This window comes from Poecilia reticulata, chromosome 7, assembly GCF_904066995.2.
Source record: "Poecilia reticulata chromosome 7, P_reticulata-male-v2, whole genome shotgun sequence".
NCBI lineage: Eukaryota > Metazoa > Chordata > Actinopteri > Cyprinodontiformes > Poeciliidae > Poecilia > Poecilia reticulata.
This window is the reverse complement of record NC_088836.1, coordinates 34,178,292-34,183,927: the sequence shown is the minus strand read 5'-3', so window position 1 is coordinate 34,183,927 and position 5,636 is coordinate 34,178,292.

The following is a 5,636-nucleotide window of genomic DNA, read 5'->3' as shown; positions in this document are numbered from 1 at the left end:
TAATTACTAATCAGACAAGATTAAAATGACTTAACTACTAAACGAGTTTGAAATGACTTAACTACTAAACAGAAAAGTTCAAAATGACTTAACTACTAAAAAGACAAGTTCAAAATGACCTAACTACTAAACAGACAAGTTTAAAATTGCTAAACTACTAAAGAGACAAGAATAAAATGACTTAACGACTAAACAGACAAGATTAAAATTACTTAACTACTAAACAGACAAGATTAAAATGACTTACCTGCTAAACAAAGAAGTTTAAAATAACTTGACTACTAAACAGAGAAGTTTGAAATGACTAAACTACTAGAGAGACAAGATTAAAATGACTTAACTACTAAACAGACAAGATTAAAATAATTAAGCTACTAATCAGACAAGATTAAAATGACTTAATTACTAATCAGCCAAGATTAAAATGACTTAACTACTAAACAGACAAGATTAAAATGACTTAACTACTAAACAGACAAGTTTGAAATGACTTAACTACTAAACAGACAAGTTTGAAATTACTTAACTACTAAACAGTCAAGATTAAAATGACTTAAGTACTAAACAGACAAGATTAAAATGACTTAACTACTAAACAACGAGTTTGAAATGACTTAACTACTAAACAGTCAAGATTAAAATGACTTAAGTACTAAACAGACAAGTTCGAAATGACTTAACTATTAAACAGACAAGTTTAAAATGACTTAACTACTAAACAGACAAGATTAAAATGACTTAAGTACTAAACAGACGAGTTTAAAATTTCTTAACAACTAAACAGACAAGTTTGAAATGACTTAACTACTAAACAGACAAGTTTGAAATTACTTAACTACTAAACAGACAAGATTAAAATGACTTAACTACTAAACAGACAAGATTAAAATGACTTACCTGCTAAACAAAGAAGTTTGAAATGACTAAACTACTAGAGAGACTAGATTAAAATGACTTAACTACTAAACAGAAAAGTTCAAAATGACTTAACTACTAAACAGACAAGATTAAAATGACTTAACTACTAAACAGACAAGATTAAAATAATTAAACTACTAATCAGACAAGATTAAAATGACTTAATTACTAATCAGCCAAGATTAAAATGACTTAACTACTAAACAGACAAGATTAAAATGACTTAACTACTAAACAGACAAGTTTAAAATGACTTAACTACTAAACAGACAAGTTTAAAATGACTTAACTACTAAACAGACAAGATTAAAATGATTAAACTACTAATCAGACAAGATTAAAATGACTTAATTACTAATCAGACAAGTTTGAAATGACTTAACTACTAAACAGAAAAGTTCAAAATGACTTAACTACTAAAAAGACAAGTTCAAAATGACTTAACTACTAAACAGACAAGTTTGAAATGACAACTACTAAACAGACAAGATTAAAATGACTTAACTACTAAACAGACAAGATTAAAATGACTTAACTACTAAACAGACAAGATTAAAATGACTTACCTGCTAAACAAAGAAGTTTGAAATGACTTAACTACTAGAGAGACTAGATTAAAATGACTTAACTACTAAACAGAAAAGTTTGAAATGACTTAACTACTAAACAGACAAGTTTGAAATGACTTAAGTACTAAACAGACAAGTTTAAAATGACTTAAGTACTAAACAGACAAGTTTGAAATGACTTAACTACTAAACAGACAAGTTCAAAATGACTTAACTACTAAACAGACAAGATTAAAATGACTTAAGTACTAAACAGACGAGTTTAAAATTTCTTAACAACTAAACAGACAAGTTTGAAATGACTTAACTACTAAACAGACAAGTTTGAAATTACTTAACTACTAAACAGACAAGATTAAAATGACTTAACTACTAAACAGACAAGATTAAAATGACTTACCTGCTAAACAAAGAAGTTTGAAATGACTAAACTACTAGAGAGACTAGATTAAAATGACTTAACTACTAAACAGAAAAGTTCAAAATGACTTAACTACTAAACAGACAAGATTAAAATGACTTAACTACTAAACAGACAAGATTAAAATGATTAAACTACTAATCAGACAAGATTAAAATGACTTAATTACTAATCAGCCAAGATTAAAATGACTTAACTACTAAACAGACAAGATTAAAATGACTTAACTACTAAACAGACAAGTTTGAAATGACTTAACTACTAAACAGACAAGTTTAAAATGACTTAACTACTAAACAGACAAGATTAAAATGATTAAACTACTAATCAGACAAGATTAAAATGACTTAATTACTAATCAGACAAGTTTGAAATGACTTAACTACTAAACAGAAAAGTTCAAAATGACTTAACTACTAAAAAGACAAGTTCAAAATGACTTAACTACTAAACAGACAAGTTTGAAATGACAACTACTAAACGGACAAGATTAAAATGACTTAACTACTAAACAACGAGTTTGAAATGACTTAACTACTAAACAGACAAGATTAAAATGACTTACCTGCTAAACAAAGAAGTTTGAAATGACTTAACTACTAGAGAGACTAGATTAAAATGACTTAACTACTAAACAGAAAAGTTTGAAATGACTTAACTACTAAACAGACAAGTTTGAAATGACTTAACTACTAAAGAGACAAGAATAAAATGACTTAACGACTAAACAGACAAGTTCAAAATGACTTAACTACTAAACAGACAAGTTTAAAATTACTAAACTACTAAAGAGACCAGAATAAAATGACTTAACGACTAAACAGACAAGATTAAAATGATTAAATTACTAAACACACAAGATTAAAATGACTTAAGTACTAAACAGAAAAGTTTGAAATGACTTAACAACTAAACAGACAAGTTTGAAATGACTTAACTACTAAACAGACAAGTTCAAAATGACTTAACAACTAAACAGACAAGTTTGAAATGACTTAACTGCTAAACAGACACGTTTAAAATTACTAAAGTACTAAAGAGACCAGAATAAAATGACTTAACGACTAAACAGACAAGATTAAAATGACTTAACTACTAAACAACGAGTTTGAAATGACTTAACTATTAAACAGACAAGTTCAAAATGACTTGGCTACTAAACAGACAAGTTCAAAATGACTTAACTACTAAACAGTCAAGATTAAAATGACTTAACAATTAAACAACAAGTTTGAAATGACTTAACTACTAAACAGACTAGATTAAAATGACTTAACTACTAAACAATGAGTTTGAAATGACTTAACTACTAAACTGACAAGTTCAAAATGACTTAACTACTAAACAGACAAGTTTAAAATGACTTAACTACTAAAGAGACAAGAATAAAATGACTTAACTACTAAACAGACAAGTTTGAAATGACTTAACTACTAAACAGACAAGATTAAAATGACTTAACTATTAAACAGACAAGTTTAAAATTACTAAACTACTAAAGAGACAAGAATAAAATGAATTAACTACTAAACAGACAAGATTAAATGACTAAATTACTAAACAGACAAGATTAAAATGACTTAACTACTAAACAGACAAGTTTGAAATGACTTAACTACTAAACAGACAAGTTTAAAATGACTTAACTACTAAACGAGTTTGAAATGACTTAACTACTAAACAGAAAAGTTCAAAATGACTTAACTACTAAAAAGACAAGTTCAAAATGACTTAACTACTAAACAGACAAGTTTAAAATTACTAAACTACTAAAGAGACAAGAATAAAATGACTTAACGACTAAACAGACAAGATTAAAATTACTTAACTACTAAACAGACAAGATTAAAATGACTTACCTGCTAAACAAAGAAGTTTAAAATAACTTGACTACTAAACAGAGAAGTTTGAAATGACTAAACTACTAGAGAGACAAGATTAAAATGACTTAACTACTAAACAGAAAGGTTTGAAATGACTTAACTACTGAACAGACAAGATTAAAATGACTTAACTACTAAACAGACAAGATTAAAATGATTAAACTACTAATCAGACAAGATTAAAATGACTTAATTACTAATCAGACAAGATTAAAATGACTTAACTACTAAACAGACAAGTTTAAAATTACTAAACTACTAAAGAAACAAGAATAAAATGACTTAAAAACTAAACAGACAAGATTAAAATTACTTAACTACTAAACAGACAAGATTAAAATGACTTACCTGCTAAACAAAGAAGTTTAAAATAACTTGACTACTAAACAGAGAAGTTTGAAATGACTAAACTACTAGAGAGACAAGATTAAAATGACTTAACTACTAAACAGACAAGATTAAAATGATTAAACTACTAATCAGACAAGATTAAAATGACTTAATTACTAATCAGCCAAGATTAAAATGACTTAACTACTAAACAGACAAGATTAAAATGACTTAACTACTAAACAGACAAGTTTGAAATGACTTAACTACTAAACAGACTAGATTAAAATGACTTAACTACTAAACAATGAGTTTGAAATGACTTAACTACTAAACTGACAAGTTCAAAATGACTTAACTACTAAACAGACAAGTTTAAAATGACTTAACTACTAAAGAGACAAGAATAAAATGACTTAACTACTAAACAGACAAGTTTGAAATGACTTAACTACTAAACAGACAAGATTAAAATGACTTAACTATTAAACAGACAAGTTTAAAATTACTAAACTACTAAAGAGACAAGAATAAAATGAATTAACTACTAAACAGACAAGATTAAATGACTAAATTACTAAACAGACAAGATTAAAATGACTTAACTACTAAACAGACAAGTTTGAAATGACTTAACTACTAAACAGACAAGTTTAAATGACTTAACTACTAAACCAAGTTGAAATGACTTAACTACTAAACAGAAAAGTTGAAATGACTTAACTACTAAACAGACAAGTTCAAAATGACTTAACTACTAACAGACAAGTTAAAATGACTAACTACTAAAAGACAGAATAAAATGACTTAACGACTAAACAGACAAGATTAAAATTACTTAACTACTAAAAGACAAGATTAAAATGACTTAACTGGCTAAACAAAGAAGTTTAAAATAACTTGACTACAAACAGAGAAGTTAAATGACTAAACTACTAAGAGACAAGATTTAAAATGACTTAACTACTAAACAGAAAGTTTGAAATGACTTAACTACTAAACAGACAAGATTAAAATGACTTAACTACTAAACAGACAAGATTAAAATGATTAAACTACTAATCAGACAAGATTAAAATGACTTAATACTAATCAGACAAATTAAAATGACTTAACTACTAAACAGACAAGATTAAAATTACTAAACTACTAAAAAACAAGAATTAAAATGACTTAAACTAAACAGACAAGATTAAAAATGACTTAACTACTAAACAGACAAGATTTGAAATGACTTAACTGCTAAAAAGAAGTTTTAAAATGACTTAACTACTAAACAGAGGAAGTTGAAATGACTTAACTACTAACAGACAAGTTTAAATGACTTAACTACTAAACAGACAAGATTTAAAATGATTAAAACTACTAACAGACAAGATTAAAATGACTTAATACTAACAGACAAGTTAAAATGACTTAACTACTAAACAGACAAGATTAAAATACAACTACTAAACAGACAAGATTTAAAATGACTTAAGTACTTAAACAGACAAGATTAAATGACTTAAACTA